This window comes from Bufo gargarizans, chromosome 9, assembly GCF_014858855.1.
Source record: "Bufo gargarizans isolate SCDJY-AF-19 chromosome 9, ASM1485885v1, whole genome shotgun sequence".
In the NCBI taxonomy this organism is placed as follows: Eukaryota; Metazoa; Chordata; class Amphibia; order Anura; family Bufonidae; genus Bufo; species Bufo gargarizans.
Window position 1 is genome coordinate 81369612 of NC_058088.1, and position 23828 is coordinate 81393439.

The 23828-nt window shown below is 42.2% G+C and overlaps 1 protein-coding gene across 1 annotated transcript in view; it reads right to left on the reverse strand.

The window, feature by feature from the left end:
* The window catches only part of KIAA1210 (KIAA1210 ortholog), a 151079-nt gene that overhangs the window by 123522 nt on the left and 3729 nt on the right, over window positions 1–23828 (reverse strand). The window lies entirely within an intron of this gene.

The following is a 23828-nucleotide window of genomic DNA, read 5'->3' on the forward strand; positions in this document are numbered from 1 at the left end:
AATGAGTATACGTGGGAATCATTTACTAAAGACTTGGCATTTCACGCACCATTCTTAGTAAAATCCTGGCTGGAGGAAGAATCAACTAATTTATGATTCCTAATAAATTTGCTGCATCTTCTCTAGCTCGGAGCAGATAATTATAATATTATAATTTACACCAGATTTCAGTAAATGTGTTATGCCAGTGTAGTCCCCGTCTTCTTCAATTAAGCTCTGTCCATTTTTTATTTCTTTTAAAAAGGTGTCAAGTATCCAAATTTTTGCACAAAATGCGCCAAATTTGAAAGTTTTATTTTGTAATATCAAAATCTTTTGTAAATGACATCCTTTGACTAAATTGTAGTCAAATATATAAATAGTAAGTACACTTTTAGAACCACTTCCCTTCTGGCTAATAATATGCCTAAAATTACCTGTCGGTGATGTAAATCAACCTCTAGCTCTATACCGTATATAGGAACAGGATACAGAAGATGAGTGAGGAAGGCACGACTGCCACCCACTAATATAAAACACATTCATATTTATATATATATATATATATATATATATATATATATATATATATATATATATATATATCCACCGTGACAGCAATACAAAACCAGAGCTGTGTAGGTCACCACTGATGAGTTTTAGCTACATTAATAGCAAAGGCTGGGGTATTTTATTTAAAGGGCTTTTCCATCTTCAGTTATATATTGACACACCTAGAAGTAACATCAGTGGAGGTCAGGTAATATGTCATCCGGGGCTGCTGTACTCTCAAAGTCACCTGAACTTGGGTCAAACATTTCCAGAACTCATAAAGCAACAGAATTGTGGTCGATTTTGGTTGTGCTTTATTATACATAATACACCACTAAGATCCAGGCTTTCCCAAATGTACAACCTAATGTGTAACCTAAAAGGGGTTGTGTTTGGTTTTGCGGCACAGGCCCATTCATTGGAATGAGACGGAGGTACAGACAGGCCAAGAGGTCAACAAATGCAACATCACTGGCCAAGGAAGAGGCTGCAGAGCTCATGGGAACACCACGGTCTCTTCAAACAGCTGATACATGGGGGTGGCTGGAGACATGCTCCCACCAATCAGATACTGAAGATCTACCCTGAGGGTAGGTCATCAATATTTTACTCCATGAAAATCTCTTTAACATCAAAGGCAAAAAGCAGCTTGGCAGTAGTAAAGTCTCACCAGTCACCATCTCAGGCTGTTATTAATCAGATTTTTTAAAGATACATTTAAAAAGCATCTGTCAGCATGTTTGTTACACCTGATCTTGAAAGACAGCACAGGCACAAGATGACAGGTCTTATCGCTTGCTCATTTGGAAATTGCGCTGCTTGGAGCACAGCAGGCGATACACTGAGCAAGCTCCGAGACTGAAAGATACAGTGAAGGCAAGAGGCGACAGGTGTGAGTGCTTGAAGAGCACCAGGCACAAGAATACAGGCCTACACAAGATGCCTAGCCCTGTCAATCCAGGGGAAGGAGGCTGGGACTATAGATGAAGGACTGGTGCCCTGAGGGCTCTGGCTGGCTCCTCGGTGCTCTAGGTAGGTCATTTGAAAATTCATAAAAATGCTAATTTCTCAGCAATGGGACCATGAATAGTCATACTAAGGGTATCATTTTTATCAGCATAATCAGGCTGCATTCCTGGTTTAATAGGGTTGGACATGCTGACAGACACTCTTTAAAAGGTGTCTCAATTTAGCAAATGGCATTTATCATGTAGAGAAAATTAACACAAGGCACTTACTAATGTATATTTCTTCCTTTGCTGGCTTGATTTATTTTTCATCACATTATACATATATAATGTATAATGTGGCTCATATACAGGGGTTATATGGACAATCACAATACATTATTAAGAGCCTTGTATTTACTTTTTCCACACGCTAAATGCCATTTACTGAAGTTAGACAACCCCTTTAAGTGAATAATCCCTACATACAAACATATTGGTCCTTAGAATACAATGTTGTAGCGGCATTACTGAGCTACCAGGCAGCATTAATGACAGCATACAGTATGATTTATTCGTTGCAAACATCCTTTACAGCAAAGCAATGTTTTTGGCTTTGAACTCTTAGAAAACATGGCTCACGTCTGCAATAAATTACTGGCTAAATGAAAAATAATAATCATTTCCAGAAAACTATTTTGTCGGATGCTGGAGAGGACATTTACCCCAAGTAAAATGAGATTCAGATTTATAAATACATAATGGGAAGACACAAAATGTACAACATTCCCAGCCGCTCCTTGTTGCTTCTTATAAAGGTTTTCATGTAGATCTTATTTTCTTGACAATAATAAAAAGGTTTTTTTTTGTTTTTTTTTTATTCTACATGTACGGTGCTGGAAACTGGGACAGAAATACCAGCACTGTACAGCTTTGGCGCTCTGATCTGCTCCCGCCCGATCAGCTGCAGGGGTCCTGCAGTCACTGATAGCCGGACCCCTGCTGTATGCGCTGGCATCGGTGAAAACACTGTTGTCGGCGCATTAACTCTTGCACTGCCGCGGTCAGCGCTGACCATGGCACGTGTGGTATCCTGCAGGGTGCGAGGTATCCATTGGGTCCCCAAGCTGATGTGACAGGGACCCGATGGCAGGGAAGGCAACCAGATGCCTTCCTTAGGCATTGTGCTGCCTTCCGTGAGAGCCTGTAGGATCCAACCCCCTGGATCTCACAGGCAGGAAGCTGTAAGTGTATTACAGTGAGTAACACACTTACAACCAATGCATTACAATACAGAAGTATTGTAATAAATTGTAAAGGGGATCAGATCCCCATCAAAATCTGCGCTGCAAATGCCATATGGCGCTCCTTCCGTTCTGAGTCCTGCCACGTGCCCCCACAGCAGTTCACCACCACATGTGGGGAGTTGCCGTATTCAGGAGAAAATTGGTAACAAATTATGGGGTGCTTTTTTGCCTGTTATCCCTTGTCAAAATGGAAATTTTGGGGCTAAGGCAACATTTGTGGGGAATAAACAAAACTTTTCATTTTTACAGCCAAGCGTTTCCAAATTCCGCAAAAAGCTTAGGGGTCAAAGTGCTCAGTACCCACCTTAATATATTATTTAAGGGGTGTAGTTTGCAAGATGGGGTCACTTTTTGAGGGTTTCCACTGTAGGGGTACGTCGGGGTCTCTTCAAATACAAAATAGTGCCTAAAAACCATTCTAGCGAAATCTACGTCCAAAATCCATATGGCGCTCCTTTCCTTCTGACCACTGCCACGTGCCCATAGAGCGGTTTACTACCACATATAGGGTATTTCTGTAAACTGCAGAATCATAGTAATATATATTGAGGTTTATTTTGCTGTTAACCCTTGCTGTGTTGCAAGAAAAAAAATTGATTAACAAAAAATCTACCAAAAAAGTGAAATTTTGAAATTTCACCTCCATTTTCCTTTAATTCTTGTGGAACATCTCAAGGGTTAACAAAGTTTGTAACATCAGTTTTGAATAATTTGAGAGGTGTCGTTTTTAAAATGGGGACATTCATGGGTGGTTACGCAAACCCCTCAAAATCACTTTATAACTGAATAGGTGCTTAATAAAATGGTTTTGGAAATTTTGCTGAAAATTTGAAAAAATTGCTTCTAAACTTCTAAGCCTTCTAACGTCCTAAAAAAAATAAAATGACATTTACAAAATTATGCCATCATAAAGCAGGCATATGGAGAATGCTGATTGATAACCATGTTATGAGGTATTACAATCTGTCTTAAAAGTAGAGAATTTCAAATTTAGAAAATTTAAAATTTTGGATTATTTTATAAATAAAAGGTGAAATATGTTGACTCAAATTTACCACTGTCCTGAAGTATAATGTGTCACGCACGAGAAAACAATCTCTGAACGACTTGGATAAGTAAAAGCGTTCTAAAGTTACCACATAAAGTGACATGTCAGATTTGCAAAAATCGGCCTGGGATTTAGGGTGAAAAGTGGCCCGGTACTGAAGGGGTTAATGGCTTGTTATGGCCAGATGCACACCACACAGCTCTAATTCTGGCTTCCCAGGCAGAGAAGGGCGTATCCTGTAATGTAATGAAATTTGTTTTCTCCCATGTCTTCAAATGTGAGGTATGACCGCTGGTACTGGCATGTCCCGTTGTCTCACAAAGAGAACCTCTGTTTGATTTGAAGTTCAATTCCCACAGTAAAAAGCGGATGTTGCCAGAGAAAGCCATTCAGGACTGCACTGCGGCCGTTGAGATGAATGATATAGAAGGACAGCTCTAGTCCGCCTTATCGGGTGCTGGTTGTACAAACCCGCTCTCTGTCCTAGCTCATAGAAGAGGTCCCTAATAGGGTATATAGACAACCTCTAGAGAATATTTTGTTACATCTCTACATTATGCTGTTCCTCTGTTGTTCCTCCAAGAAAGTTATGAATAAATATGACAACGGAGTGTTACCAGTTGAGGATGTGTCCTTACATAGTACTGCACTGTCCAATCAGTGCTACCAGAGTCAGAACACCCCTTTGGCAAGAGGAATGGTGACGCCAGATGTTAATTTAGAAATTTCTAGGGGGAACAAAAGAGGAATGGTGTTGGCACTCTTTAAAGTTGAGTCCCAATGTTACTACTGCCTGTTGACATAAAATACTAGTGATTGCAGATTGCCTCAATTGAATTCTGGAGCACAGGACCCGTTTAATATAGTGTTACTAATAGCTCATCCACACGACCGTATAAATGGGTCTGCATCCATTCTGCAATTTTGCAGAACGGGTGTCAACCTATTCATTTCAATGGGGCCGCAAAAGATCCGGACAGCACACCATGTGCTGTCCGCATCCGTTGCTACGTTCCATGGACCCGCAAAAAAGATAGAACATGTCCTATTCTTGTCCATTTTGCAGACGAGAATAGGCATTTCTATAATGGGCTGCCCGTTCCGTTTCACAAATTGCGGAACGCACATGGGCGGGATCCGTGTTTTGCAGATCTGCAATTTGCAGATTGAAAAACACGGTGCAGTCGTCTGAATAAGCCCTAATGCATATGTATTCATCCTAAACCATAAAATGTATTTGTTCATGTCCAGTGGTCGCCCGTTGCAGCAAAGTAGCAGATCATAGATATAAACCTCTTGTGCCAAATTTGGCATGGTGACCAGGCTAATGTACTAAGCAGGCATCCAAAAATTGCATAGCAAATGTAGATTAAGTTAAGGAATTTGATACAACATGCCATCCAAGGTGGAAGATAAAGACCACATCAGTATCAACATTTACTGCCCCAGATAACATCCTTCACGGTTATTTTTGCTTGCCATTCAGATAACAACAGGTTCCCTACTCAACGGCGGACACGTGGCGTCAAGACACATGTTTACATATACCATACATACACACTTAAATACGCCATATACATGGTACACATGGATAAATACACCATATATACACTGCACACACATACCAGCCTACTAAGGAGCTAAACTATGAGCGGCGTGCAAAGCAATGGAAGCGAACATCTCCAGCTGCCCTGCCACCGCCAGAGCACCGGATCGGGACTCAGCCAGTAACATGGTTCTCCGATTCAGTTGTTATTTTACCAAACGGATCTGGAGAACTGGAGGGAACTGGTTGAATCCCATGCCAGGATAACCCCAATTATCAGACGCACTATGGAGCCTTAAAGGCAAGGTCACATCTAAGACAACTCCTTTCAGATTGGAGCCACTCATGGTAAACAGTAAATTTTGACGGAGGAAGCTATGGCCAGCCAGACACTGTGGCTGTCAAACCTCCATCTACAACATCCATATACCCCAAAAAGAAATATAAAGGGTTTTTTCTATGCTCTGTTTATATGGCTGGTACCCACTGCTATGTCACTGTTCACATCTTGGTTTTTTGGCCACATTTGCTACTAAGCGCAGCAGGAGTGGCTGTCTGGCATCTTGGGATCTCGTGGTCAGGACCTGTCACAACCCTTGCAGTTACATAACAATAATCTGCATAACTTATCATATGCTAAATAGTTTCAAGTCCAATTTATGGATGAGATAGCCAAGATGGTTGTCTATAAAATGATGGTAGTCTCACGTTCGAAGCTGTAGTGGAAGGTGAGATATGGAGGCTGAAAAATCTGAGAGATATCTAATGCTCTTCTTAAGGGGATACTAAACCCAGAAAAACAAGACCAACTAACAAGTCCTGACATAATCTCATTATGTTTTACTTGTTATATGCTCTTTTGCTCATGTTTTGTAGGATATTACATTTTCAGATGATAGAAAAAAAATAGGAAAGCAATGTATTGTTCTCTTAGGCTGCAGCCATGCCTTCTTCCCCACTCTCTTCCCTCTGATGCTGCTGCACGTGAGCCAGGAATTTTAGGAGGAGGGGTTTGTGTTTAGTCTGGATAATTTTTGTCTATACAGTGAGCATGGCCATTTTGTTGGAAGGAATCTCCTAGTTAGTACTAGTACAAAATAGATTTGTTACTGTTGTCAGCCACAGTATCAATAGTACCAGATGTAGAATATACATAGTACCAGCCATAGTACATACCCAGCACCCCACAAATCAGCTGTTCGAATGGTTCTCATTGAAGAGAACTGGAGTAGTACTGCAGTAACCACCTCTGCTCAATACAGAAATGGACAGAGCTGTGTAGTCTGGGCACCAATCAGAATTAGAGATGAGCAAAGTCCTCTAAAATTCGATTTGGCTGCCTAATCACAAAGCACACTTTTTAGTAAATAGCAGGTGCAATGACAGGGAGTGGCAAATGTACCACCCCCATCATTGAACCCCTCAGATGCCGTGTTCATCGTTGATCGCCGGCATCCGAGATCCATATTAAAGCATTTTAGGGTTAATTGTACTTTCCTCTTCCAGAAGAAGAAGATCCAGCGCTAAATCTCTCACCGCACATGATCGAGCGGAATCTTCAAGCAAGATGGCTGTGGCGGCCTCTTCTCACACAAATGTATGAGGCAAGAATGATTTTTTTTATTTTTACTGCCATTTTAGGGAAAGTGACTTGTTGCCACGAAACACAAGGAAATTCGGCTTTGCGCCAAATCTAATTTTTCCTGAAATTTGAATCGATGTCCACTTTGTGAACTTCGATTCGCTCAACACTAATCAGAACAACTGACTGGCAGGAAGCGTGGTGTCAGAGCCTCAACAATCGCATATTGATGGCCTATCCTGAGCAGCGGGCATCCCTTTTAATGGCAGAACTTGGCAGAATTTTAATACATTACTATATGAATTATAGGAAACCTGTCAGGTTGAACATGGTGTTTGAGCTGCATGCAGACTGTTATAGAGCAGGAGGAGCTGAGCACACTGATATATAGTTTTGTGGGAAAATATTCAGTATTATTTGTATTTCATTCATTTAAATTCCAGCTCATTCTGGGATTTTAAGTCCAGGAGGTGGTCCTATCAGTGATTGACAGCCTTCCCTCTATGACTGTATACAGAGAGAGCTGTCAATCCTTGTCTTCAAAGCCCAGAATGAGCATAGCTATAAATAAAGAAATGACAAGTTATAATTAATCTTTCCCCATAAAACTATATACTGCATTAGACACCGTGTTCAATGTGGCAGGCTCATTATAAATGTATAAATGATAGTTTTACTGTATCTTATCTCATAAAACTATATATCAGTCTGCTCAGCTCCTCCTGCTCTATAACATGCCATCTGCAGCTGAGACACCATGTTCAATGCGACAAGTTACCACCTGTGGAGTAGCTGGAAACCTGATCGTATTGGTTGTCAGGGAAATTGACAGGTCTATTTACAATTTTAATTTTTTTTTTTTATATTTGGCTGGAAATTATGTGTACAGCCATGTCCATTTTGCATACTTCATAGGATTTCAGACTCGCTATTGAAAATATTTTTAGCCAAGATGTTTGCCAATCAGTTATGCGTCCAGATCACTAATTAGCATCTGAGACAAAACATGTCCATGTTCTTGTAGAGATCTCACAGGGTCACTCACTGTTCAGTAGACATGATGGCGGCCACTTACTGAGGAACACCATTTCTATTAAATGTTTTCATGGTTCCATTTCAGAGCAGGCTTTGAGGAACTGGAACATACTTCCAGGATGAAGTGTAAAATGTATAAAGTCAAAGAGCTTCTTTCTGATGCTTCCTTAAAGGGATTCTGTCACCTCCCCTCAGCCAAAAAACGATTTTAAAGCAGCCATGCAGCACAGCTTACCTGGATTAGGCTGTGCTCTTTTATCTTGAAATCCGTCCAGCAGTTACTGCAAAAAACGACTTTGATTGATATGTAAATGTATCCTGAAGGTGCCCAGAGGGGCGTTTTTTTCTTCTTAGAGAGCCCAGTACCGCCCCTCTTTCAGTGCCCAGCCCGCCTTCCTTGTACTGTCTAACCGCCCCCAGCCTGCCACAGCCTCTCCTCCCTCTCCTCCCCCTCCCTCACGCCGAACGAAGTCTCGCACAGGCGCAGTACCCACTGAGGGCTGCGCCTGTGCGATCATCAGGAGACTGAGGGCGGCAGCTTCATCTTCGTCACTGGGCATGCGCCGAGCCCAGTGACGTCCGATGTTTGCTCTTTCCCTCAGTCAGCCTGGTAGGAAGCGCAGAGGATTGCCGATCGGCTAAATACAATACAGCTTTACTTCATATAATAATACCTAATTTGCCCCAACAAATACTTATTTCTTTCCTGAAGGGAGGGTGGGGAAAGAAATCGCTGGCCGTCTTCACTGTGGCAGGCAGACTGGAGAAAGCGCAGGGTGCAGCAGCCGATCGGCAATCCTCTGCGCTTCCTACCAGGCTGACTGAGGGAAAGAGCGAACATCGGACGTCACTGGGCTCGGCGCATGCCCAGTGACTAAGATGAAGCTGCTGCCCTCAGTCTCCTGCTGATCGCACAGGCGCAGCCCTCAGTGGGTACTGCGCCTGTGCGAGAGTTCGTTCGGCGTGAGGGAGGGGGAGGAGAGGGAGGAGAGGCTGTGGCAGGCTGGGGGCGGCGGTTAGACAGTACAAGGAAGGCGGGCTGGGCACTGAAAGAGGGGCGGTACTGGGCTCTCTAAGAAGAAAAAAACGCCCCTCTGGGCACCTTCAGGACACATTTACATATCAATCAAAGTCGTTTTTTGCAGTAACTGCTGGACGGATTTCAAGATAAAAGAGCACAGCCTAATCCAGGTAAGCTGTGCTGCATGGCTGCTTTAAAATCGTTTTTTGGCTTAGGGGAGGTGACAGAATCCCTTTAAGAAATATCAGAGGTCCTCATGGGTGGGGGTCCATAAGCAATCATCACTACAGTGCAAAGAATATTGTGCTCATCAGAGCCCTAAGCTTTTTTTTTTTTTTTTTTTTTTACTATTAAAAGCTTCTGTCAGGAGACAGTTTAAAACAACAGACATGGTGTTTATTGTAAATTTACTGTTGGCGGTCGGAAAGGGGATAAACTCCAATACCCCATTGAGGAAGCCTTGTTAGATATTAAAAAACTTGAAAGGCTTCTAATCACAGAAATGAGAGACTTGTGGGAAATGGCCTCTCTAGAAAAATATTTGGAACATGATAAAATACCAAAAGGACTCCAAATCTACAAAGCATTAACAAGTGATCTAGGTGGTCCGGAAATCATTGAAGAATGGAATTCACTATTTCATGAATTTTCCAAAAAAACTGTACTGTTTATTATAGAAAAAAGAAGAGCTGGTTTAATTAAAATAAATCAAGAAATAAAGGAATTATTTAAAAACCTCAAGCCATATAAGAATCACAAAGAAATAATTAGAATCTCCAGATCTATTAAAACACGCATTAGAACGAAAGAGAATGAAATTATTAATACCAAAACAAAGAAATTTGAAAGGGATTCAGTGATACCAACAAAAATCAGAGATAGGATTGAAACAGATATAGAACATAGTGTTAGTATTCATTATAATACGATAGATAAAACTATGTGTGAAGATGAGGATACGTATTATAGTGACTATTCTGTCTATGATGATAATTCTAATGACAATTTCATTAATACTGAGATAAAAAAACATAATAAACAAGCTGGAACAATGCCTAATACAGACAATACATCTGAACAACAGCCTTTAATACCGAAGATAATGATACAGGCTACTAAAACTAATGGATCTATTCAAACAAGCAATCGATATGACATATTGGAGTCACTGAATGATGATTGCAATCACAATGACTCCATTACTACAGGAGAAAGTATATCTATACCCATGGTCAACCACCCCATGAAAGAACAACAAATAGTGGAATACATTACCAAATGCCACACAATACCTTTCCAGAAAGTTATAGCTCAATAGTGAAAAGAAATACTAATATATGAGCCCAAGAAAAATCCCTAAAAACGGATGATATAATAAAAACAAAAAGAAAGACAGTAAAAAGGGATTTTTTTCAGGCAAGACCTTCACAAAGAAAAAAACAAAAATAGGTAAAAGAGGTAAAGGATTAACTAGGAAGCTTTTAACTAAACGCAAGAAAGGGCAGGGTATATATAATCTCAGTTGTTATACCCTGAAGGATAATGAGTTAGCATTACTAGAGAAGGGTCTTAAATTTGCCCCTACCTCAAAATTTTGCCCTTTTTATGCATTTGTAGGTATTAAGAAATTTTTAAGGAATTTAGCTTTGAAAAAATATTTTATGAAAACCGCCCCATATTCTAATATTAATAAATTTATGCCAAAAGCCGACTTAATACCATCCATAAAATCTGGAAAATATTGCCAACCAAACATTGAGATGGGACAACAGCTTCCTGATGATCCAGGCATTTTAACTAAGTCTCCCTTACACACAACGTTGAGACCTAAATCGCACTTCAACCCCTTGGGAGAATACTCTGATGCATTTACTGCATTTCAAGACTTGGTATTGAGAGACTTACGTAAAATTATCCAAACCGCAAACGTACGGGCTCTCAAAATCTATCTCTTTGGGAGAAAAAGGCTATTCGCACATTACAAACTAATAACAAAATTGTAATAAGGCCCGCAGATAAAGGGGGGGGGGGGGAGATAGTTATCTTGGATGAGGACTCCTATATCAGTGAGTCAATACGACTTCTTAGTGATAAAAAAAACTTATAAAAAAACTGAACTTTGATCCGACAAATACATACAAACATCAACTTGGATCCCTCACCAAAAAAGGAAAAAATGAAAGGTATACTAACTGCCGAAGAAGCTGCATACATTAATAATCAATGCCCCAAGATTTCTATCTTTTATTACCTGCCGAAAATCCATAAAAGTATAACAAACCCACCTGGCCGACCGATCATTTCAGGGATTGACAGCCTGACAGCCAATTTATCCAAGTATGTGGACACTCTATTGCAAAGCTATGTTCAGAAACTCCCGGCGTATCTTAAAGATACCAAACATATTTTACAACTTTTGGAAGATATTAAATGGGAGGATGACTATATCCTGGGGACCCTGGATGTCACCTCCCTATATACTGTGATTGAAAACACAAAAGGCAGGATAGCGACGGAGTATTTTTTAGAAAAAAGATGGGAACATGCCTAAAGAACAAACAGAATTTATTGGAGACTGTGTCATGTTCATTCTTACGCATAAGTATTTAAAATTTAACCAGGAGTTTTACTTGCAGACATGGGGTACTGCGATGGGGACCAGATTCGCACAGAGTTTCGCAAATTTATATATGGGCCATTGGGAGGATACTACTATCTTCCCACAGGGCAGACTCGGTGCGAATCTGGTCCTATGGAGACGTTTTATTGAGGATATTGTTTTTATTTGGAAGGGTGGAGAATCCGGATTGAACCACTTTTTAAATGATTTAAATAAAAATGAATTTTATTTAGAGTTCACACCCAAATATAGTAAACAGCAGGTAAATTTTCTGGACCTTACCATATTGATTGAGAAAGGGCAGATCCATACTAAGACATACTGTAAGCCCACGGATTGTAACAGTTATATCCCTCTTGGAAGCTGCCATTTACCGACGTGGCTTACTAATATCCCTCGTAGCCAATACATTAGGATACGCAGGAATTGCACAGATATTGGTCATTTTGAGGAAGAGATCAGAGATCTTAATATTACATTTATTGAGAAAGGGTATAAAATGGAGGACCTAGAATCAACTATTAAACAAATTAGAGAGGGAGATTGAAACCTACTATTGAAGGACAAAGTGCAGGACTGCGTAAAAACCATCGAAAGAGACTGCACAGATGCCCCCATAAAAGTCCCGATAATTACCACATATAGTGAAGGGGCAGCAATCCTTAAAAGAATTGTCAGAAAACACTGGGAAATGTTGCGACAAGACAAATTGATAGGTGACAGGATCCCTAAAAATCCTACCTTCATATTTAAGAAAGCTCTAAATCTGACTACTATGGTAGCGCCCACTGTGAAACCACCCCAGAAAAATAAATTGAGTCATCTAATACATAAGGGTTTCTTCCCATGCAAACTGTGCAACAATTGTAGGAAAATTAAATATGGCACAATAAAATTCCCCATTACAGAAATAGGGGACAATCTTCATAAATATAAAATGAACCATTACATCTCATGTAATACCCGTGGAGTGATATATTTTATCAAATGTCCCTGTCTTAAAATACATGTGGGCCGAACTAAACGGGAATTAAGAACTAGGATAGGGGAACATCTTAATAACATGAAGAAGAAATATGACGGTCATCCCCTGTCCCGTCATTACGCCAAATATCATGCAGGGAACTTCACTGGTTCTTTCTTTGGGGGGTATTGAGAAAGTTAAAATAAATTCAAGAGGCAGAGATATTATTAAACAAATGTCGAGATGTGAAAGTAAATGGATATTCAGATTGAATACTCTGGTACCAAACGGCCTAAATCGGGAGATGGAATTATTTGCATTTTGAATAACCATCATTGGAAAATCTATGGAGCTCCGTAGGTCTGTCGTGACGTCACGCTACACGCTCCGGAACCTCGTACCAACACAAGCTCCCTCGCGCGCACGCCAGCCACCGGCCGGGGCGGCATACGCGCTCTGAGGTTGAGCAAGAAGCATTGCAAGTTACCTCCACTACACCCCTGGACCGGATATCTGTTACACACTTTACCGGACTGAATCATTGTCCTACTGGAACAAGGTAACCGCAAACTAAAAAATCAATTAATCATTTATCCCCTCCTTTTTTCCAGCGCTGGTACCATACATTAATTTGTTTATCTTTGTGAAAAATCTTTGGATCGGAGCAGCCGATATCCTTCCAGGTACCTAGCAGCGGCTCGGTCTGCCTTAGTGCATATAGAGATAACTACACAGCGATAGCGCAGGCACAACCACATATAATTACAGCTATATACATGGGCCCACAAAACCAGCAACTGTAGTGTATTTAAATAAAAATACAATAAAAAAAAAAGTGGATGGATTGGTGTTCAATAGCAGGAATCCCAATATTTTAGAACACTACCAAACCTAAAATTTTTGACAAGGGAATTTATATTTATGGAAAAAACCCACACCACCTACAGTGCCTTGAAAAAGTATTTATACCCCTTGAACTGTTCTGTGAAGGCCTCAGAGGTTTGTTAGAGGACATTAGTGATCAAACAGCATCATGAAAACTAAGGAACTCAAGTGTAAAGTAGGGTTAGGTTATAAAAAATATCCTAAGCTCAAGGAGAACTGTTCAATCCATCATCTGAAAATTCACTCAACTGCAAACCTACCAAAACATAGCCGTCCACCTAAACTGCCAGCCCAGGCAAGGAGAACACTAGAGAAGCAGCCAAGAGACCTATGGTCACTCTGGAGAAGCTGCAGAGATCCACAGCTCAGGTGGAAGAATCTGTCTACAGGACAACTATTATAGTCATGTACTCCACAAATCTAGTCTTTATGGAAAAGTGGCAAGAAGAAGTTCAATTCGCAGTTTGCCACAAGCCATGTAGGGGACACAGCAAACATGTTTAAGAAAGTGCTCTGGTCAGATGTGACCAAAGGTGAACTTTTTGGCCTAAATTCAAAACTATGGCGGAGGTTTAGCAAACTGGTGTAAAGTAGAACTGGCTTAGTTGCCCATAGCAACCAATCAGATTCTACCTTTCATTACTCACAGCTCCTTTGGAAAATGAAAGGTGAAATCTGATTGGTTGCTATGGGCAACTAAGGGTACTTTCACACTTGCGTTGTTGGATTCCGGCAGGCGGTTCCGTCGCTGATCCGGCAATCTGTATGCAAACGGATACCATTTGTAGACAGATCCGGATGCGGATCAGTCTCAAAAATGCATTGCAATACCGGATCCGTCTCTCCGGTTGTGATCCGGCATTAATGCATTTCAATAGAAAATAATGACTGATCCAGCATTCCGGCAAGTGTTACGGAATTTTGGACGGAGAAAATACTGCAGCTGTCCAAAAACCGTACAGTGACTGAACTGAAGACATCCTGATGCATACTTAACAGATTGCTCTCCATTCAGAATGCATTAGGATAAAACTGATCATTTTTTTTTCCAGTATTGGGCCCCTAGGACGGAACTCAATGCCGGAAAAGAATGACGCTAGTGTGAAAAGTACCCTAAGCCAGTTTTACTTTAGACCAGTTTGATAATTCTCCCCCTATGTGTGGTGGAAAACTAACAATGTACATCACCCTGAATACACCATCCCCACTGTGTGAAACATGGTGGTGGCAGCATCATGCAGTGGGGATGCTTTTCTTCAGCAGGGACAGGGAATGGTTAGAGTTGATGTGAAGATGGATGAATGGACAGGGCAATCCTGGAGGAAAACCTGTTGAGGTTCACCTTCCAGCAGGACAACGACCCTAAGGCTGGGTTCACACCTGAGCGTTCTGAAAGGAGCGCTCTGTATGCGCGATTGTACCGGCGTTTACAATCGCGCATACAGAGACAAGCGAACGCCCATTGTAGCGCGTTCCCGAAAGTCTATGTACGGGAATGCGCGACAAAACTCCCCAAAAAAGCTCAAGAACTTTTTTGAGCTTAGGGCGTTTTTCAGCGCCTTCAAACACGCTGTAAAACGCTCAAGTGTGAACCAGGGCCATAGGGAAGCATTGGTTTTCATGTGTTGAGCGTTTTACAGCGCGTTTGAACGCGCTGTAAAACGCTTAGGTGTGAACCCAGCCTCAAAGCCAAAGCTGCAATGGAATGGTAGAATTGAAAATCTGTTGCAAGACTTAAAAATTGCTGTTCACAGACGCTCTCCATCCAATGTGACTGAGCTTTGTGGCCAGGAAAGCACATAACCTTCATGCTGCTTCAGGCAAAAATTGAAACAGCAAATTTTTGACCTACCCCCTTCACTCCAGCCAGAGGTGTAACTTGACCAGTATACACTTTCTAGAATACCAGTGTTTTCTTATGCAGCACAAGGGTCTTTGGGCCCCCTCAGGCTCCTGGGCCCGGTAGTGACAGCTACCTCTGCCACCCCATAGCTACGCCCCTGCATACAAACTATTGACTCAGGGGTGCGGAGTAAAATTGCACGTTTATTTATTAAAAATGTTGACGACCATGTATCATTTTCTTTTGACTTCACACATACTTGCTACTTTGTGTTGGTCAATCACATAAAATCTCAATAAAATACATTTAAGTTTGTGGGTGTAACGTGAAAAAAATGAGGAAAAGTTCAAGAGGCATGAACACTTTCCAAGGCACTGTAAACTGTGATTTAGCTGGGTGGATCACATACAATTGCCATGCAGGTTGTGCATTGGAGACAAGCCATGTGTGATGGTAACTGTTTCCCCATAAATACTAGTAGCTTAGAAAGTCAGGTAATAAAGGGTAGGGAGTGTTCTAGTCAACCTTCCTATAAAAGGTTTACAGATATTTATTTAGCCTTCCCTATTGACATAGTAATATGACCTTCATAGTTTATTTTTTCTTGTGGAGACCTTTAACCTGGTCTAGTCAGGAAATGGATGCTATGGACATGTGGTGTGGTTTATAGGGCTCCAAGTGAGACATTTCTTTAACCAAACCGTGCAGAAAGGCTCCTGCTGAAAACAACGCAATCAACTTTACAACAAGAAAGGACTCCATTCACATCACCCAGATAATTGTCCACCATGAGGTTCAATGAGGGTCACTTTGGGACCACACAGGCTGCAATATCAGGCTAGTGTGTGTGCATATATTAGGGATCGACCGATTATCGGAGTTACTGATATTATTGTCCGATATTCATGATTTTCAAAGTTATCGGTATCAGCAGCTAACCTTGCCGATAATGCATCCAGCGCGCTATCACAGAACATGAGCACCCCTGTGCCGCGCTGCCAATGAGGAGAGACAGGAGGAGGAGGGACGACCGCATTGCGCCACCAATGATAATTAACTTCTAATCAGCGGCACCTGAGGGGTTAACTGCTGCCGCCGATTGCAGCTCCCTGTCAGAGGCAGGGTGCCAGCTGTGTGATTCTGCCAACACACCCGCCTCCTGTATTAAACGTTAATTATCATTGGTGGCGCAGTGCGCCCTCCCCAGTATTAAGAACATTGGTGGCACAGTGCGCCCCCCCCAAACACCCCCCAGTATTAAAATCATTGGTGGCAGTGGTCACAGGATCCGCTCCCCTCCTCCTCATTGGTGGCAGCTTCTGATTGGAGCCCCAGCAGTGTAATCCTGGAGCTCCGATCGGTTACCATAGTCAGCTCCCTGCTGCTGTGTGCACAGAGCAGATGGCAGCAGGGACAGTGTGAGGTCCTATTCACCGTGATAGAGATCTATCAGGGTGAATAGGACAAGGGATTAAAAGATCCCAGGTTCCCCCCAAGGGGGGGGGGGGGGGAATAGTTATTAAACAAAAAGTAAAAAAAAAACACCAAAATATTAAGTATAAATCATCCCCTTTCCCAATTTTACATATAAAATATTTAAACAATAAATAAACATATCACATATTGCCACGTCCAATATTAAAAAAATGTATTTTTTTTTTTTAAATCTCCTATGTGGTGAACGCTGTAACAGAAAAAAAATTTTTTGCAGAAATGAAAATGCACAGAATATCGATATAGTTATCGGTTATCGGCCTGAAAGTTCACAGTTTATCTGAAATTGGTCTTTTCATATGAAAAAATTTGTTCAAGTCCAGAACTAAAGAACCATTCAGGCTTTTGCTTCCATGTTGTTCTGTGCTGTAATTGACTCTAAGGGGCCCAAATACTGTTCATATTCCAAAACACATTCTGCATCTGTCCCCAAACATCTTGAGCACTAGGGGCTCCCCAAAATATACAGGAGCCATATGTACATCACAGCTACATGTACATCACTAACCAAAGCTAAGCAGTGTTCTTTTTCATCTAGTTATTGACAGACACTGAGAAAGCAGCTCTGCAAATGAGGCCCCTTTCACACAATGAGACTACGATCAGCTGCACCTACGCCGTGTGACCGATGAATGGGACCTAAGCACTCATGGAGAGCCTCTTTAAAACAGCTGATCGACGGCGGTTCTGGGAGTCGGACCCCCACCAATTTCATATTGATGACCTGTCCTTTAAAACTTGAAACCGAACTGGGCTTCCGTTCCAAGGTACCCGTCGGAAGGTGCGGCGCAGAACAGAGGCACAGAACCCCATGGGAGCATGCCATAGTTTTCTCTCCATGCCTTCGCACAGCAAAAAATGTATGCATGCGCTACTGGATCGCGGTCTCCATTCAAGTAGAGGTGTCCTGCGTCCGCATACGGAAGCCCTACGATCAGTGCCGAGCTGAACTTTTTGTGCGCATCTGACATATTTAGGTTTTCAGATGGATCCCTTTGAGACCTGAAAGGGATATTTTGTAATAATATGTAACAAAAAGGAGCACACCCACAGTAAAGTCCGGAAATGCAACACTTGATACCAGGCCATACTGAAGAAATATGGGCCATATAATGTTTCTGAGGAGTATTTTCTTTGTTGGAAAAAATCCAATAGAGAATCTGCTTAAAAATTTCACGTTTTTGAGCCATTATTCACACAAGGTATGTGGTGTGGGTTTGATGTAGTTTTTGGCGCAGATTTTAGCCTACCAGTTGATTCCTATGGGAACTCTGGACATGGATCCTGCACAGAATCTGCTTCACTTTCTATTTAACTGAAAGACAATAGGACTAATCCTCATGTAGATTCTCAGGATGTCAAACTGTAGATCCCCAGGGGCATCCAAGCGTCAGGGCGGATCCTCTAGTAAATAAGTGTCGGATTGAAGCCATATGTCTGAACATACCCTTACTCATCACAACGCCATTGACTACAGGCTGCATTATACAGCAAAGTATACAGTAGTTCACCTATACAACAAAAATGTGTCGCAAGCACTATCAACCTTAAGGTTTAAAAATATATAATCTTTATTGAATTCATATTGCTAAAAAGCTGCATTAAAAATAAATCCCTCCAAAAAAAAAAAAAAGTTATATTGCTGATATGTGAAGTAATACGTAATTAAGCACAAAGGTGTGCACATCACATCCACAAAACTCCAAGATATCAGACAGAAAAAAAAAAAAAAAAACCTATCAATATCTATGCATACCCATAATAAGGGCTCATTCACACGAACGTGTGCTGCCCGTTGCCGTATTGCGGACAGCATTTGTGGATCCGCAATACGCAGGCACCGATGCGTACAGATGCGTACTCATTCACTTTAATGGGTCCGCAAATCCAGAGAAGCGAAACGGTGCGGAACAGAAGCACGGAACGGAACACTACAGAGTGCTTTCTGGGGTTCCGTTCCGTGCCTCCGCACCGCAAAAAGATAGAGCAAGTTCTATCTTTTTGCGAAACGGACGGATCGCGGACCCATTCAAGTAAATGGGTCTGCGATCCCCATGCGGCTGCCCCACGGACGGTGTCTGTGCATTGCGGACCTCAATTTGCGGTTCACAGCACGGGCTTCACACGGTCGTGTGAACAAGCCCTAAGGATGAGAGGGCTCCACTGTCCATTACCCCTCTGGGGCGGACACTGAACACTGAACCCCTCTCATCCTTTGGTAGGCATTGATAGTGGTGGGGAGCAGGTAAGTATGCTTCCCTCCAAAGGTCCAGAAACAATGGGGGTTCTGACAAAAGACCCATAGATGATAAACAACCCCTTCAAACTCTCTTTTATAAAGTTTGAACACTTGAATTAAAGGGGTTTTCTGAAACTTTTTAACTGATGATCAAATACCGTTGACCTATCAAGAAGATAGATCGGTGGGGAGTCAAATCTACCTGAGAAGAGTCCTGGTTATACATAATCTCCTGCTCTCCTTGCCCATCTGCTGATGATTGGCAGTTCTGTCCTAGAGAGAAAGGGAGAAAACTAGGTAGAAGCCGGTCAGTCTTCAGCAGGTGGCAGGAGAGCAGGAATTCATGGATAACCAGGACTCTTCTCAGGGGCCATGACTCTTTTCCATGCCCAGTCTGCAAGGATTGTGATGTTGGTTCTCGGCAACCACTTACTTTTCTCTTATATTATAAAAATGAGTTTCTGTCTGCCTGTCCCGACGTCTGTGTGTCTGTCTGTTCTTTAAATTAAAAAGAGAAGACCACGGCACTCTGGTCGCTGTTGCATCAAATGCTTATTTTTATTCTTATTAGAAAAAAATAAATTTGGGAATTTTTTTTTGTCTTTTTCATCCATCCAGAAAATAATATTTAGCCACTGGCCAATGTTTCGGTCAACAATAGACCTTGATCACGGCCTGGTATAAACCTAGACAGATATATTACAGAACGAAGATTCATATAAAGAGGCAAAATACAGTAAATTATTAGTACATAGTAAAGAGAAGTTGAGGTCACATGATGTAACATGTGGCAGTGAATCACACATAGTTACATAATGAATGGTCAGTTTAAAGCATGGATGGGTACAGGACTGGGAGGAGGCTAATACTATAAAGCTCTGTGGTGACGATAAAAGTGTGCGGTCTCCGGTAAAACAATATATTCCATGTGATTGCTCCAGATCACAGCTTTCTACAAGTCGCCACAATGTATGAACATAGGATTGGAAAGGATCAGTAAAAGACTGCGAGGACACCTACTGGACACAGCAATGATAAAGAAAGCATAGCTGTCAAGCAGAGGCCAGCAGCCTTCCCCACTCCAGCTGCTGTGAAACTACAACTCCCAGCATGCACACCTGCCTGGCTCTTCTTGTTATTTATATAGAAGTAAATGGAGCATTCTGAGAGTTGTAGTTTCTGAATAGGTGACATGCCGGACGTTGCAGATCCCTGCTGTAAAGGCTCCTTCACACAGTTTTTTGTTATGGTCATTCTTTAGGACTAAAAAAAAAGTCTGAGTTGTTCATAGTTTTTTTTAATAGCATTTTTAAGGTGTTTTGAGGTGTTTTTGTCCATATAGTATGTTTGATTACCTATATTTTTAATAGCGCTTTCTATGTCTAGCATTATTTTAGGGGAAAGTAAAGTATTCCCTTGTAATGTCCCTTGGGCCTCATGCACACAACCGTTGTGTGTTTTGCGGTCTGAAAATTGCGGATCCGTAAAACATGGATGGCGTCCGGGTGCGTTCCGCAATTTGCGGAACGGCACAGACAGCCATTAATTCAATTGCCTATTCTCGTCTTTTTTTAATTTTTTACAGGATCCATTTTTTTTCCTGTTCTTCTAACGGATCAGAAGAACGGAAAATGTGTTTTTGTAAGCAACAAAAACAACTAGTGGAGGTGTATGGGCGAAAAGCACCGGAAATGAGGGAAAAAACTATCAGACCCAGTTTTTATATGCACCACAAACGCCTGTTTGTCCTGAGTTTAATATTTCCTTTAGGGTACTTTCACACTAGCGTTATTCTTTTCCGGCATAGAGTTCCGTCCTAGGGGCTCAATACCGGAAAATAACTGATCAGTTTTATCCCCATGCATTCTGAAAGGAGAGTGATCTGTTTAGGATGCATCAGGATGTCTTCAGTTCAGTCATTTTAACTGATCAGGCAAAAGAGAAAACCGCAGCATGCTACGGTTTTATCTCCGGCGGAAAAAAACAAAGACTTGCCTGAATGCCGGCATTTTTCCCCATAGGAATGTATTCGTGCCGGATCCGGCATTCAAAATACCGGAATGCCGGATCGTCCTTCCCATCTGCGCATGCGCAGACCGGTAAAAATGTGAAAAAAGATACAAGACGGATCCGTCTGTCCGCATGACAAGCAGAGAGACGGATCCGTTCTTGCAATGCATTTGTGAGACGGATCCGCATCCGGATGCGTCTCACAAATGCTTTCAGTCACATCCAGATCGGCGGATCCGGCGGGCAGTTCCGACAACGGAACTGCCTGCCGGATCACACTGCCGCAAGTGTGAAAGTAGCCTTGGACTTCCATGCAGCATCTGGAACTGTCATTTTTTTGCCTACAAAAAAAAAAAAAAAGTACCAAAAACTGTAAAAATCACTGCATCGCAGATTCCCGCCCGCCCTGTCCTAATAAAGGGGTTTAGCTGCCCTGGACATCTCCAACTGAGCGTGACAAGAAGCCAATTGATATTGAGCTCTATTCTAAGGTAGGTTAACACTTTTACTGCGGAACCTGCAGCAGAATACAGTAATAGTCAAGTGGATGAGATTTTACGGATTTCATCTAACAAGCAACTTGAACTGTGGTTTAGATATTAAAACCTGCAGTATGTCAAATTCTGTTGTGCATTCTCACCCCTGTTAAGGTAGCGAGGATGAAATCCAGTGTGGATCCGCAGAAAAATTCATGTTACACATGAGGACTTTGTCACGAATATGCCAGGGATTTGTGGGAGAAAAATGCACTGCATGTGGGTCTACCCAAATAGAGGCAATCATTTGGACATGGAAAGTAGTTGACTTTAGGGCTCGTGCACACAGCCATATTAGGCCACCTGTACACATTGCAGAATACGTGCGTTTTTTTTCCCCACGTGGAAAAAACTATGCGCAGTACAGTACCAGCAAAGTGTATGAGATTTCCAAACCCACAGCATGTCAATTATGCTTGTGGTTTTAGCTGCGGATTTTACTCTTTTCTAATGAAGGGGGCTGTAGCAAAACTGCATCTTACGCTGGGTTCAGACCTGAGCGTTCGCGATGGAGCGCTCTGTATGCGCGATTGTACGGGCGTTTGCAATCGCGCATAGAGACAAGCGAACGCCCATTGTCGCGCGTTCCCGCTGAAGTCTATGTACGGGAACGCGCAACAAGACGCCCCAAAGAAGCTCATGTACTTCTTGGGGCGTTGGGCGTTTTACAGCGCGACCGTACGTGCTGTAAAACGCTCAGGTGAGAACCATTCCCATAGGGAATCATTGGTTCTTGCCTGTTGAGCGTTTTACAGCACGTAGGAACGCGCTGTAAAACGCTCAGGTGTGAACCCAGCCTAAGGGCCCATACACACGACCCGCATCTTATCCATATTTTTTGTGGGTCGGATGCGGACCCATTCACTTCCATGAAGTGCTGTCCGCAATCATATGTCCATTCCGTGGCATCCGCAAAAATATAGAACATGTCCTACGCACAAGGATAGAACTGTTCTATTAGGAGGGCTGGACGTTCTGTAAAATGCGGAAAGCACATGGCCTCTATCCATGTTTTGTGGATCCACAATCTGCAGACGGCAAAACAGGCTACAGCCGTGTGCATGAGCCCTAATCTGCACCAAAATCCAGAACTAGATTTTAGTGTGCACATGGGGCAAAAATGCACATGAATCTGCACGGAAATTCATGTGGATCTTATGTGTGTTCACCAGCACCCGTGTGCAGACGGTCTAACAGCTCTGTACAAGTCAGGTCCGTGATCGGGCCATATGTCCCGGAGAGGCATTGATCGTGCGCACGGGAGCACACAGCATTATAGATTACATTGATGCTGTGCACGTCGGCCTGATGTCCCGCACTCATATGTTCTTATGAGTGCACAGCGTCATTGTAATCTATGATGCCGCGTGCTTCCGTGCGCACGATCAATGCCGCTCTGGGACATGTGGCCCGCTCACGGACCGTATGTCTCGAAGGGCATACAGTCGTGTGCAAGGGCCCTCATTAGGATAATCCGTAACGCAACACCCTAGACTTCTTTGAGGCCATGTATCTGTCCCGCAAATTACAGGCAATTTTTTACTATTGGGCCCGCAAAAAAAAAAAAAATGCAAAAAAAAAAAAAATGGCGGAACGGGCAGCCCATTATAGAAATGCCTATTCTTGTCTGCAAAACGGACAAGAATAGGACATGATCTATAACTTTTGCGGGGCCACGGAACGGAGCAACGGATGTGGACAGCACGCAGAGTGCTGTCCGCATCTTTTGCAGCCTCATTGAAGTGAATGGGTCCGCATCCAAGCCGCAAAAAATGTGGCTCGGACGCGGAACCAAACCATGTTCGCGTGAATGCGCCCTAACAAAGAGAAGAAATCAAGGGACTTTTTGCACAGATAGATAGATACTAATAATAAAAATAAAGAATAGAATAATACAAATAAGGCCTCATGCACACAACCGTATGTATTTTGCGGTCCGCAAAAAAAAGATCTGCAAAAAATACGAATGACGTCCGCGTGCATTCCGTATTTTTAGGAACGGAACAGCTGGCCCCTGATAGAACAGTCCTATTCTTGTCCGTAATGCAGACATAATAGGACAGGTTCTATGTTTTTGCGGAACGGAAATGCACACGGAGTAACTTTCTTATTTTTTGGTGGACCCATTGAAATGAATGGTTCCGTATACAGTCCAGATTGGATATGGAAAGAATATACGTTTGTGTGCATGAGGCCTAAGGCTGCTTTCACATCTGCGTC